Here is a 13,878-nt window from a genome sequence, read left to right on the forward strand (position 1 = left end):
TGGTGTCATGGACCACAATAAAGCAGGTGTCTTACTCTGCATCCTCGGTGGTGCGTGAGCTGCTGATGGGCTTTGCCAGTTTGTCTTGCTATCGCATCCTGTCGTGTCCCTGTGGCTCAGCTGCATCGCTGCCTCCCTGCATCCCGGTCCACGCTCAGATCCCTCCAAGCCCAGCAGCGGGGTAGACCTGCCGACCCCTCCCTTCTCCCTCAGATCACCCTTTGTTTATTTCTTTTCCTTAATTTCTTTTAATTGAAAACCCCCTCTCTTTTTGGTTTCAATGGGAGGGGAGGAAAAACTCCAACACACTGTTCCTCAAGCACGTGGTGGCGCAGGTTGGAGACACCCGCTTTCCTTGAAGTCTAATTTTAGCTGAAGGCGACGGGATCCCTCCAGGGTACTGCGGAGGTTTCCTATCGGCCTAGACCTTAAGAGACACGCACACAAACAAAAACAACACAGAAGTACTTAGGTTTATTTGGGCGAATTCTTTTAAAAATGGGTGTGACTTCTCTTTTTCGAGCAGCCCCTGGTGCACAGCAGCTTTGTTCTGCTGCAGTCGGGTATTTCAGGTCTTCCAGGATTTAATCAGAATAATTAGTTACTGTCTGTTTATACCTTCTGTTTTTGTTGCAGGGTTTCCAAAGGGCGTATTTATCTTCCAGAGAGCTGCCCAAGTGTCGCTTAATCATTAAGCATCTGATTTCCTCCAAGTTATCTGTCATGCTGCTTATGTAAGTAAATAAAACAAAAAGAAGAAGGGAGGGTGGGGATGGTGTTGGTGGATTCTGCTTGGGGGGATTTGGAAAGGTTTTTCCTGATTGTCACGGGTTTAATTGCGAGCTGCCTTTGGTTCCCAGCCCGTCATGCGGTGATCAGAGGACTGCGTGTTTGAATTGACGCTTAATGACCCAGCCAGTTTAATGAGGTTGCTTTCAGCCAGGCCTTCATGTATACCCCACTAAACTGGCAAGAGCTGGGTTACTCCCTGTTATTTCAGGAGGGGGAAAAAAAAAAGACTTTACAGAAATAAAGGGCTTTTGCTCTCGCTTTCACAGTTACGCCTTTGACTCCTTAACCTGGTCGTATCCCTTATAAAAACCACAGCTGTGTTTGGCAATAAGTTACCACTCTAAGTTTGCCAGGATTGGAAATTGGATGGTTTTCAGCCTGTATTTGCACATTTGGTTGGGAAAGGGGAGCTGGTGGTGCATACATTACCCATCTCTTTGTTATGGGAGATGAGACAGACACAGGAAAACACTGCAGAAGAGGATGGGATGGCTAGAAAGTCATGACAAGACAGATGTGGTGCTGAACGTACCTCTGGTTCATGCTCAGCACCTTAATGAAGGGAAAATATCATGTGATTCAATATTTATCATCAGAGCAGCTGAGGGCGGCTGCTGTCTTGAGGGAACTGTGAGGCTGAATGATCTGCTTTTTTTCCCTTCGCTTCCCTTTCTTCCCAAGCTGGGGTGGTAGGGGTTGCGTGCAGGGATGCTGGCTTGTCAGCTGCCCTCACCGCCTTGTTTATCACGTCAGGCATGGAAACCCTGGGGGCAAGGATTCGGGGTGCATGCTGCTTCCGTGATGGGTTTAGATCCTTTTACATCCAGAAGCAGCCATTGCCATCAGCTCCTCTGCTCTCCCTTGTGATATGGACCATAAATTTTTGAGGTCAGTAACTTTTGTGTTAGCCCTTGTCAGGGATTACAGATGCGCAGTGGGGCTTTGCTTTCAACCTTCCCTGGGGGAAGCTCATTAGAGGGAGGGGGCCGAGGCGAGGGCAAGGTGGGGCCATCGGGATCTGCAGGACTTTGGTGGCTTCAGTAGACCCAGTGAAACGCGCTTGCATGAAGGCTAAATTTGAAGTCTGTCTCCTCTCTGTTTGTTGGGGAAAGTAAAGATGAACTACTGTGTTGGGGTATTTGTTGTCTCTGTGCTGCATCAGAGCTGAAACTGAGCAGGTTTCCCAAATCCCATCCACCTCACTCAGCTCCTGAGCAACATTTTGGGGAGATGCTGGCAAATCCTCTCTTCCCTCAGACCGATGCAGTGGATGTCGCAGTCAGCACCAGGTTGCTGATGGCTCTCGCTCTTTCTGCTCTGGTGTGTATGGGGGGTGGGAAAAGTCCAGTCTAATGAAAGTATTCTTAAGGAAGGCTGTCAACGTGATGTTTACCCAGCTGGAAAGCTGGTAGAGGTTCAGATGAAGTGTTGGAGATGTGCGATGTGCAGTGCAGCCATTCCTTCTGCCCAGTACAGCCCTCTTGCCACAGTGAGGGATGCCAGAGGGGGTAGCAGGTCTCTAATCTCCATTCTCCCAGCATGTGCCTGCCCTTCGCTCAGTTTTTCACAGATCTGCTTAATTTGAAGAGAGAGAGTTGGGGAGGAGGAGCAGAGCTGCTGGGAGTTGAGAAGGATGAAAGCATCGAGAGGATGGGAAATTGTGGGTGGAGGTGAATGCTGGGGAGGAAAAGCAGGTGATGTGGCTTGTTTGCCCAATTCTTTAGGAGATGCTCGGTTCAATGAAGCATTCATGTGGCTTTTGAATAGCTTTGGAGCATGTGAATGCTCTGTGTTCCTCTCCTTTCATGATGGGAATCACCTCCTGTCCCCATCTCTATTTGGAGATTGTCTCCCTGTTATAAGTCCACCTTGGAACATGAGAGGTGCAGCTTGGCGGTCATGTGCTTTCAAAAAGCCCTTCCAGTTCTCCCCAAGTTCCTCATTGTTGTGGACCACCTATCCCTTGTTTTCTCCCAGTCTGGCTGTTGTGGGCCTTGGCCATCGGCAGTGACCACAGATCCCCTCTCCTGCAGTATCTGCTGCATGCCAGGAGGTTTGGTGCTCACCATGCAGTACTAGCTGGTCTGGGATGAGCTTATTGATCTTCCATGACCTCTCTTTGAGCATCCTACTTCAGGCAGACATAATGCCTGTTTGTCTTTGCTGTGCCTTTGCAGGGTTATGAGTTTCTTTTTTCCTTTCAGCCAGCTGAAACACTCCTCCAAGAGACTAGAAATATGTTTTCTCCTGGAATACCTTGTTTCTCTGGTTGTCCGTTGACACGGAATTGGCTTTTCTTTATGCACTTGAGTGTCCTGCCACCCGGTAAAGCAAATTCATGCCGTTTAGTTTTATTTAATTCCTGTTGAAAATGAAGGTACTTCAGGCTGTTTCCTCTTCTTGGGCCCTAGAACAATGCGACCCTGTGGTGAAGGATGCCAAAGGCAGACTCAGATCCTAAGGATCAGGATGCAAAGGGTGTTTGCTCTGCAGAAACCTTTATTTCAGTCAAGAATGGGGAGACTGCTTTACAGGCACTCCTGTTTCTGATGAGGCTAGTGACATGTATGGAAGCTACTGTGTCAATAGTGGGTTGAGAAAATTGGGGATGGGGACAAGCCATGTGCCAGCCTCCTGGTCCCTAGAGTGGTTGGTTCTTCAGCTGAGCACTGCTGAGACCTTGTTGCTCTCCCTTTGACTATTGTTGTTGGGATCAACTGCTCAGACCAGCATCTCCCACAGCTGTCTCAGTTTTGGCTGTGTAATAGCCATAAATGTCCATGTTTGTTGGTATTTAGGCAGAACTTCAACATTCCTTGCTTAACTGTAGAAAATGTGTGTCCAACTGTCAGCCCAACACCACTGTGCCTAATAAACCATGTCCAAAAGTGCCATATCTGCACAGTTTTTGAACACCTCCAGGGGTGGAGACTACATGACTTCCCTGGGCAGCCTGTTCCAATGTATCACCACTCTTCCGATAAAGAATTTTTTCTAATAGCTAAAGAATTTTTTTTCTACTATCCATCTGTATTTTCTTTCTTACTTTCCTTAAGTGGCTTTTAAAATAATTTTTATTTTATTTTGGGGTTTGGGGCTCTTATTTGGGTTGTTTTTCTTTTTTTTAATAATTTTCCCTTGTTCCAGAGTATCGGAGGCAGTGGTGCTTGGAATAAACTCAAAAGCCTGACGTGAAGCTGAGGACGCCTGGCCTCATGCATTCACTCTTTCTCTTCATGAAAGCCCACAGAGCAGTTGAGCTTCATCACATTGGAAGATGCCCAGCTGAGAAAGCAGTTTTTCTTTGAAATTCTGTGTTTTCTGCACAAAGGTCTTTAATGTGTTTTGGCAGGTGTGTTGTTGGGAAAGTAGTCACCAACCATCTCCTTGGTGTGTGCTGCACTGCATCGCGATGTGGTGCTCAAACACAGGCTATGGTGCTCAAATAATGGCACGAGCTGCGACCATAGCCCAAGCTTTAGTGGTATCATAGCCCAAGCTTTAGTGGTATCACAGCCTGGCTGGGAAAGCTTCAGCTGGAAGCTTTGGAAAACATTTGAATCAAGGATGTCGTAGCTCTATGTCTGATTGTTTTCCTTTGCTTTGTCCTTGAGAGACGAAACAGCTGTTAGGTTTCTGTTTTTTTCTTTCCATCAATTACTCTTTTAGATGTATTTATTTCCAGGGATTAATTAGAGCAAATGCCAGCATGTAAACAGTTTGTGGTGTAAAATGGTATTAAAATTGGGCTGGAAGGGGTCTCGGGAGGTTACTGTGTCCCCAAGTCAGGGGCAGTTGAATCCATACATCGAACTGGAAGGCAATTGTGTCTGCTGGGAGTTGTTTTCTCTTAAATTATCTGTGGAGCAGAGGCAAGAATCTACCAAATAATACTGTCAGTATGTGCATGCAAGCCTTCCTCAGTTTATTCAAATTGTTTGCTGAATAAGTGTTGAAAATTAGTGCTGGGTTCGTTCCCAGAGCCATTCAAAGTAATATTCCAGAGTAACCTTTTCTGCTTTGGCATTTGCCAAAACACTGCAGCTTTCACGGGTGAGATGCGTTTATCTGTATTTGGTGTGGAGCCATCCCTGTTTTGCCCCATTTCTGAGACAACCAGACCCCAGAAGCTTCCCTGGTTTGAAGAACAGTTTTTTGGGGATATTTCTTTGTTTCTTGTGAATTAAAGCCAACTTCTCAGTTGTCCAGGTAGTCCCTGCTTGGGCTGGAGGGGCAGAAACACAAAGCCCCCAGACCCACCCTGACAACACGGGGTAGTTTGGGATGCTGCAATGCTAGCCCTGTGGGAATCTGTGGCAACCTCTCCCCTTGACATCTGGAGGTTTAGATAACGCTGAGAGATCCGTGGCAGTGGTAGGAGAGGAGCAGCCGCACTAGAAGGCCTCGTCTGATTTGAGATTGAAAGCCAAGTGATGACTTCCAAATAATTTCCCTGCATCTTCCTCTGTCTCAGATTTGTCTTGAGTGATGGATTGAAAAAAACTGAATGCAAGAGCTCTAGCTTAATCCAGTCCCCTTTTGAAGGTGCTGCAGAGCTCCAGTGGGTCTTTTTTTCCTTGCTTTTTGCTTCCCATTTGAATGATGAAAAGTTTTGAAAGAGGTTCACCTGTAGCCAGCTGGATGCTAACTTACTCCCCAGCCAGCACTGTGTTAGTATTAGCATTCATGCATCCCAGACGGTGACCGATTTCCCTTCATCTGTTCCTTTCCCCAGCCAGTTTATAGTAGGTGATAGCAGAATTCATCCATCTTTGGCTGTATGGCAGGTTTGGCAAGTCCCCCCCTCCGTCCATCTGTACGTTTAAAGTAAGGATGACTGGCATGAAGCGTTCTTGTTTGAGCAAACATATGCAGAGCTATCACGGCGTAGATTTGTTACAGATGGGTTTCTAGATATAGTCTAAGGCATTCTGCCAGCCAATTTTATATCCGTGTAAAAGTGATTGGCATGCCTATAAATAAAGCTGCTGTAGGGTTATGAATCTAAATATACTTATTCATTAAATTATTTTTACATCTCAAGTGGGTTCCATCCTGGGTTATTGTAAGTGAACCATGCTCTTCTCATATGTGCTATCCACAGCTCCAAAAAATGCAGCTTCTGAGGCTTTGAAATATTTTTTCCCTTGGAAATATGTGCATGTGAGCTATCTGTGAGTCCCTGTGCCATGGTAGGATGAAGGACCTCTTCAATGGGACGTCTTTGCTGTCATCACTGGAAATGACTTTGCCTAGGAGGCTGTAACAGACAGAGCTCCAGAAGCAGTAGTGGCTGGGAATGTGAACTCTTTCTTCTTTGGTCACAGGGGCTGGAGAACAGGCCATATGAGGAGCGGCTGAGAGAGCTGGGGTTGTTTAGCCTGGAGAAGAGGAGGCTGAGGGGAGACCTCATTGCTCTCTACAACTACCTGAAAGGAGGTTGTAGAGAGCAGGGAGATGGCCTCTTCTCCCAAGTGACGGTGGACAGGACAAGAGGGAATGGCCTCAAGCTCCACCAGGGGAGGTTCAGGCTGAATATTAGGAAAAAAGTTTTCACAGAAAGGGTCATTGGGCACTGGAAGAGGCTGCCCAGGGAGGTGGTTGAGTCACCTTCCCTGGAGGTGTTTAAGGCATGGGTGGACAAGGTGCTAAGGGGCATGGTTTAGTGTTTGATAGGAATGCTTGGACTCGATGATCCGGTGGGTCTCTTCCAACCTGGTTATTCTATGATTCTATGAAATTAGTATGACTTTGCTGCGGTATTTAGTCCCCACAGCCAAGGAAATTCTACTTGCTTGGCTCCTTCAGTGCTGGGAAGGATTCCCCCACTAACATCTCCATCCATGTCCTCTAGCAAGGAGTCTCACAGAGGATTTCCTTCCTGTGTGCCATGGAGTGCATTGCATGGGAGAGGGGGTCTTTCTGACTCGTTTAACCACCCTGGCTATTGTTTTGGCTGAAGGCACGAGTGTCCTCACCTGTGAGGACTGAGAGGGTTGAGTTGTTCAGCCTGGAGAAGGCTGCAGGGAGACCTTATAGCAGGTTTCCAGTACCTCAAGGTGTCCTACAGGAAAGCAGGAGAGGGACTTTTTAGCAAGGCCTGTTGCGACGGGACAAGGAGTAATGATTTTAAACTAAGGGAGGAGAGATTTAGAGTGGGTACAAGGAAGAATTTTTTTACAATGAGGGTGATGAAACACTGGCACAGGTTGCCCAGGGAGATGGTGGTGGCCCCACCCCTGGAAACATCCAAGGTCAGGTTGGATGGGACTCTGAGCAACCTGATTGAGTTGAAGATGTTCCTGCTTCTGCAGGGAGGTTGGACTGGATGACCTGTAAAGATCCCTTCCAACCCAAAGCATACTATGATGCAATTTTATAAAAAAATTCCCGCAGCCCAGCTCCAGGCAGTGCCATGAGCTGTGCAGGTACAGAGATGGAGGGGGAGCCCAGCCAGCCGCCCATGCAGCCAGGCAGCGGCACAGGTGCTGGCAAATCGGGCTTGATCTTTGAATGGCCTTATTAAAACACTGCGAGCTGCAACCTCTGGTTTCTTTGGGCTTGTTTTCCTTCTCCTTTCAAGGCATTTGAATATTCATTCAGTAAATAGTGAAGTGTAGAGTGCATGTGCCTGAGAGGCAGAATATCAGCCATCTCACTTTCTTCAGTAATAAGGTCCACCATCAAAAGTTACCCTATGATTTTAGCTTAGTTTCCTAATGAAAGGAAGCTTTGAAGTTGGTCTGTCCATCTACTCCTTCCCCATCACTGACAATTCATCAAGTCCATTGGCTAGTTTTGTTCTTTTTTCTGGGTTTATTTTCATCTCAAATACATGGAGCTACTGCAAGTTTTGTCAAAGCAGTCATCAGGTGAGAAGGGTGTTGTGGTTTTTGGTTTTTTTTTATTACGGCAAAGAGTGCAATGAGAGCTCAGTCTGTGCTAGACACTAGGGAATACACATAAATGTCGTGAATGTCCAAGCCATAAAGAGTGCTTTAGTTGGATTTACCATGTTACAAGACACCGGAGAGGCCATGCTGCAGGACTCTGCACAGACATGTAGATGTTGCAGAGCGGATGTTGCTTATGTGAGTTCTCCGATGTCTAATAAGTGTAATTCATCCTGCAGCCTTAATATAAATGTAGTTTATGTTGCTTAGGTTCTCAGAGGGAAATCTCTTATTTGTTAAGGCTGGTATTTCTAATGCTGCTTACCCCACCAAGTGTAGTTTCTGTGAAAGAGCACGGTCCATGCAGTCTTGTAGAGTCTTAAGAGGCTGGTATCAACATTTACATGTCTTGCCCCTTTGCTGGAAGTATTTGCGGGTCAGTGTGCCATTCAGCGTTATGAAGACAGGGATTCGGCAGGTGGGAGCTGGAAGATGGTGTTGAAAAACCTCACCATCTTTCCTTAGAGGAAAGCTTAACGTGGCAGATGAGCAGCAGATGGAGAGGAGAACGTGTCAAGCCTGAGTGGTGGATCCTGCATCCTTGGGTTATTTCTGACATGTATTGGCTGAATTGTAGCTGCATGGTGGAGGTAAGAGGCCGGTGTCTGGATTTAATTTTGGAGGTACCAGGGGTGACACATAGCCTGGACAGTCAGGCTGTATTGACAAACTTGAAAGAGAAATGAATCACCTTGCCTGGTGCAGGTAGGGGCTGTGGCAAAAGCCGTGCTGCGTGGCTTCTGCTGGCAAACAGGGGGGTGGTGGCCTCTGGGAATGATGTTTCCTGAGTTCTGGTGCAATACCCTGATGCAGACGCCTTCCTCCCCAGCAAAGAGCTCCTTGTTGGCACATGTTATCCAGGTCCTGGTGTGGGTGCTCAGAATCCCTAAGGTGCTTTGGTAACCTAGAGGTTACGGTGTGACTGGTTGTGCTCCGTGCTGGTGAGAGCTACGTGCTGGTAGACGGGTCTTAGGTGAGCGAGACCCTTGCTTCACCTCACATCTCATAGCGGAAAGAGAGAGACCCTGAAAGACCAGCCACCTACTTCCCTGCAGGGGTATGATGGGTTGCGAGCAGGACTTAACGTTCAGTACGTTCCTGGGGAGCTGCCAAGTGTTTGCGTATCTGCCTGGCTTTTACTGGTAGGTGTCAATACTTTTTTCCATGCCTGATTTTTGTTCACTGCTTTCCACCAGAGCTTGACTTCTTTGCAGTATTGAGGTTTTTTTTCTCTTTGTTTCTATTTTTTCCTTCCATTTAGTGCCTTAGTTAAGAACACAGCTGAAGTACCAGGAGCCCAAACTAAACCTGTCTATTATGCATTACCCGATTAGACGCCATGGTAATAAGCATTTGAATCTAAAGCTAGATTAGGCAGGGAGCAGTCTGGGGCTGGATTTGCATAGCACGCATTCCTTCTCCATATGACGTGTTGGTAAATCTACTGAAAGTGAATTTAAAAAGCGCTGGCGTGCTTCAAGTGCTTCCATTGATGCATGGTTTGCTCTCCCCACAAGGCACTCAGCTGGGCAAAAAATGCCTATAAGTGCCTGGAAGATGCTGTTTCTCCCCTCCTCCTGCTCTCACAGCTCATGTTGCAGTCAATGGGGATGGGTAGCTTTTGCCAGCTCTAAAAACCTGCATTAATGGGTTTTGGAAAATTTTTTTGTCTGTAGAGGCAGTTATTTCATGAGCATTTTTTCTTCCTATGGTATCTGCAGCGGTAGTGGAGTGAATGTGGAATTTTTGGGTAACTAAATCCAACGTGCAGCTTCTTCAGGATTTTGCTGCAGTGTTACAGGTCTTGTGCTGGAAAATGCTGTGAAGAATTTTTATCCAAAAGGTATTTGACTTCCTTCCCCTGTACACAGTCACAAGATTGTGGATGACCTCAGAGTTGCTCTCTCTTTGAGTTATTTCATTAGTGTGTGTTATGGGCATCCAAACTGCAATGTTAATTGGGAGCATTGAGATTAGACATGGAGGAGAAAGTTTTACAATGTTTAGGTCAGTGGCTATGCTGCAAACCCGTGGGCTGGGAGGAATTTGAGGTGAAGGTTCTGAATGTTGGAAGTTCATAGAATCATAGAATGGTTTGGATTGGAAGGGACCTTAAAGTCCATCCAGTTCCACATCCCCTGCCATGGGCAAGGACACCTTCCACTGGATCAGGTGGCTCAAAGCCCCTTCCAGCCCCCAGGGATGATGCATTCACGACTTCTGTGGTCAACCTGTTCCAGTGCCTCACCATCCTCACATTAAAAATTTTCTTCCTGATATCTAATCTGTAGGGTTCTGGATGTTCTTGTTCCATTGCAGGGGGGTCTTGAGATGGTTATGCTTGTGCTAAGAGCTAAGCAGAAAACAGACTTACCCAGCCCATTCTTGTGGTGAGCTCTGTCTCGTGACATAGAGCAATTATACCTTTTGCTATCTTAGTAGAGATGCTCTGGTGTCACTGCAGCCCTGAGCTGGTGGTTTGGCTTTGTTTTTTTGTTGTTGGGGCTCTGCTTCACCCCTTTGGCAGCCCAGTGAGTGTGGTTCACCCTGCTTGAAGCCTTTGCTTAGACAGCCTGTGACCCTCATAGCGTGGGTGTGAAGAAGCGTGAATCAGGAATAGAGCTCAGCTCACTGGGCTTCAAGCTCAGTTAGACCTGCTGGGCCCCACTTGGTTATCAGTGGTGTTGTCTGGACTGTGTTGAAAGATTTGGAGAGCTGATTAATGGAAAGCTGCTGCCCTGAGTGGCTCCTATCAGCAAACTCAGTCACCATGTCTGCTTCTAGAGGTGTTTCAGTTTCAAAGCTGCTAAAGGAATGAGATGGGGGGTGGGGTTCTGGGGATGCACTTTCTCACTGGGTGGACCTGATGTCAGTTAAATACATTGCCCTGAAGCCAAGAAAGGAGGTGAGCTTTGAAGGAATGTCACAAAGGCTCTTATCACCAGTGGTACCATGAAACCTTGCCCAGGTGGCAGATGTGAAGACCTCTGCAAGCCCCCGCCACCACCAAGTTGTGGGAAATCTCAAAGACGTGAAGTTCTCCATTGCTGCGGATAGTGAGTAAACTGGACTGATGTTGATAGAGAAAAGTACTTTCACTTTTCTAGCCAAAGTGGTGGAGTCCAACCCTAAGCAAGAAGTCATCTTCAAGGAGCTCTGAGTTTGGAAGGGGCCGGGAGCATCAAGGGCTGGTTTGAGGACTCAGGAAGGCGAGTGAAGTGATGGCATTGAATCATGGAGCATCTCTGCAGAGGTAGCAGTGGGAGTGTGGGAGGGAAGTGGTGGATGGAAGAGGGCAGAGCACGGTTCTGTACCCCAACAGAAATGTTGGCAGTGTGGCTTTCTGAGCCCTTGTCATGCCTACGGTGGCTGTCGGTAAGGTACGTCTGTGCTTGTGGGTGTGTCTGGAGTGTGGCTAGTCCCAAATATATGAACACCCAGACTGCCTCCCTGCAGCAGATGAGATGAAATTAAAAACTTCAAACACAGTTATCTTCTCTCAGGGTGTCTGAGCCTCTCAGGATCTCCCTGAGTCACCTTTTCAAGCAGTTCTTTGCAATTATGAGGGTGCTTTTTTTTCTTTTTTTAATGAAAAGGGAGATCATTCCATAAATATCTACAGGGATGGGAAGCTTGTATTGCAATTTGTGGTGGGTGCAGTATGAAAACCTGCAAAGAAGAGAAATCCACTTCTGTACATAGCCCTGGCGGCGTGGTGGCTGCTGTCACTGTGATATTGCATCTCGAGGGGGATTTCCTCTCTGGAACATTTGCTCTAGCATTTACGCTAATGGGGTGGAGACGCTCATGTTTTAAGCAGCACATAGAGATGGAGGCAGGCAAGATGTCTGCAGCATTAGAGCTGCAGAAGAAAAAATGAAAATCCTGTGCTGCAGAAGAAAAAAAGAAAAAATGAAAATCCTGTGCATGTACTCGATGTGTTTAAATTAGGTTTGTATTGATGTTGCTGATGCTGATATCTTCCTGAAATAAGCATTAAAATAGCATCTATTGATTTATAAATGCATTCCGCTGGGATCTTCACAGGATGGATGTTTCCCTCTGGATGACCCTGCTGGGGACAAGGGGCCTTCGTTTGGTCCATCATTGGCAGTGATGGGTCAGTTGATGTTGGAGTGAGCCCTTCCTTGCTCCTTGCCATCAGAGTGAGGCAGGATAGTTAGGCAATTAAAATGGCATGTCTCTATTAAGCTGGGTCCTCCAAACTGCAGGTGTTGGGTTTGAGCAGCTCTCTTGGGAAACCTGAGCTCCCACTCTCCTGTGTCATGGGGTGGTACAGCTCCATCCTGGTCAAAGCAGGACATATGCCATAAGCTACATCAAGTATAACCTACCTCTCCCCTTGTGGGAGGGGCTCTTTATCAGGGAGTGCAGGATAGAGTGAGAGGGAGTGGTTTTAAGCTGAAAGAGGGGAGATTTAGATTAGATTTTAGGAAGAAATATTTTCCTGCGAGAGAAGCCGTGGCTGCCCCATCCCTGGAGGTGTTCAAGGGCAGGTTGGATGGGGCTTTGAGCAACCTGACCAGTGGGAGGTGTCCCTGCCCATGGCAAGGGGGTTGCGACTGTATTGGCTTTAAGGTCTCTAACAATCCAAACCGTTCTATGATTCTATGTGTTGCATTGAGATAAAAAATCTAATCAAGCCTTCCAATTAGTCCCGCCTGCTGTGCTTGCCTGCTTTTGTTTATAATGCTTAAACACAAACAGTCTTTTAGTGTAATGTGATAAAAATTGCTGCTTTTTCCCAGGCTGAGTGGGAGTCGGTGTCACGTTGAAGATGTTGGGATCGTGTTGTGCCTGACATGAGCTCACATATATGGATTTTCAGCGTTCATCTGCTGAAGCACGGGGAGGTATTAGTGGTATTAGAGATATTAGTGCTGTACTGGAAGGAAAGGGGCTGGCAGGCCATTTCTGCCATCAGACATTTTTATCAAGGAACTCTCAATCCCAGGTTCAGACTTTGGGGAAAAAAGTCACTCTGGATTAATGTCAGGATTTTAAAATCTTAAGAGGGAAATCAGCATTGCAGATGTGTTGGCCAGCTGAGACATCTGACAAGTATATTTTGTTTGCTTTGGGCACTTTCTGGACTACAAGTTTAATGATATCTGGCCATCAGGGTCCCTGTCAGGAAGGAATCCTGTTTACAGCAGCCTCCATCCATTTCCCATTTTGAAAGAGAAAAAGCCCAACTTGCTACACATCATAAGCTACATCAACATCAGTGATTCCAGTAGCCTTACCTTAAGTGTGGATAATACTAAAAAATCTCCAAATACAACCCAAAACTAGCCCGTTGGGACTAGTTGCCTTGCCATGATCGTGGCCCCAAAGCAGAGGTTGTGGTGCTGATGGACTGGAAGCATTTGCTGCTGAGCAACTTGGAAACTCCAGTTTGTGAAGCCAAATTAAGAGGCTTTAAGAGAGGAAAAACCTGCTTGCCATCCTCCTTGGTTTTACACTCGGAGAGCCCGTCTCACCCCAGGGATTACTGCAGAAACAGGGAGCAGTGAAATGGAAAGCTCAGCAGTGAGGCTTTGCATAGGATAAATCAGAGCCCAAATATTCACTGGAGGAGCAGGGCTTGAGGCTGGGGGCGGGGTGGAAGAAGGAAAGTAAAGGAAGACTTTTGCTGAACTATTGTTCTCCAGGAAAAGGCTAATTGGGAAACAAATATCCTCCCTCAGTGGAAAACACAGTTCCTCTCTCCCTGCCTGCCAGACTGTTGAGTTTTTATTTTGCACAAGCTTTGCATCATCAAAGGGAGTAGTTGGATCGTAGAAATGAAGTGACTTGAATCCACATCCTCTCAGATGAGAGGGAAATATTGAGAGGAGAGGTCTCCTTCCAGCAGCCGACCTGGGAGGTGGTCCCGGCGTCTGACATCTGGGGAGGTTTCTGGTCAGTGAAGCTGCTCTTCCTGGCTTAGTTATACTTGACTTGTGATGCACCAGGGTAGGTTTTGCAGGTCAGTATTGTCAGCCTCCTGGAGGTGCTTAGTGCTTTGTGTGAGCTTTTTCCATCAACTGGGGCCAAAATCTCTGATGGAGGTGGAGCAGGGCTGGATGTTGTCTTGTGCTTGTGCTGGGTGATGGGTGATGGCAATGGA

General features: G+C 46.9%; 1 protein-coding gene across 3 annotated transcripts in view; it reads left to right on the top strand.

Moving 5' to 3' along the window:
• The first annotated feature begins 636 nt into the window (after nucleotides 1–636).
• Nucleotides 637–13,878, top strand: part of DAAM1 (dishevelled associated activator of morphogenesis 1) — an 82,581-nt gene continuing 69,339 nt past the window's right edge. For 2 of the 3 annotated variants that reach the window (XM_069856780.1, XM_069856782.1), the window contains exon 1: nucleotides 637–734. The gene's annotated coding sequence lies outside the window, so the exon portion shown is untranslated. Of the gene's footprint in view, nucleotides 735–8,212; nucleotides 8,336–13,878 lie in introns of all 3 variants that reach the window. The other variant, XM_069856781.1, reaches the window with a different exon arrangement.

The sequence above is a fragment of the Phaenicophaeus curvirostris genome, chromosome 5 (assembly GCF_032191515.1).
Source record: "Phaenicophaeus curvirostris isolate KB17595 chromosome 5, BPBGC_Pcur_1.0, whole genome shotgun sequence".
Classification (NCBI taxonomy): domain Eukaryota; kingdom Metazoa; phylum Chordata; class Aves; order Cuculiformes; family Cuculidae; genus Phaenicophaeus; species Phaenicophaeus curvirostris.